Consider the following 318-nt stretch of genomic DNA (forward strand, 5'->3'; position numbering starts at 1 on the left):
TATATATATATATATATATATATATATATATATATATATATATATATGTACAGGGTGTTCAGGATAAGTTTGAGAATTTTTATGTCTTCTGTTTTTCAAGAATAGCTTGATGTTTGGTGAACAGTGAACAGTTTTAGAGTCATAACAATTAGAGTTATAGTTGAGAAAAAAATAGCTGACATTGACTCCTGGCTGTACCCTTGGAAAGAGTCAGAAGTAGTTGTCAGAGAATTTCTATGACTTCACTGGCACTAAAATCTGGCCTCTAAATTCCCTTGATTACTGAGTGTGGGGTGCAGCTGAGAGAGACACCAACTG

This window comes from Octopus bimaculoides, chromosome 12 (assembly GCF_001194135.2).
Source record: "Octopus bimaculoides isolate UCB-OBI-ISO-001 chromosome 12, ASM119413v2, whole genome shotgun sequence".
Lineage (NCBI taxonomy): Eukaryota > Metazoa > Mollusca > Cephalopoda > Octopoda > Octopodidae > Octopus > Octopus bimaculoides.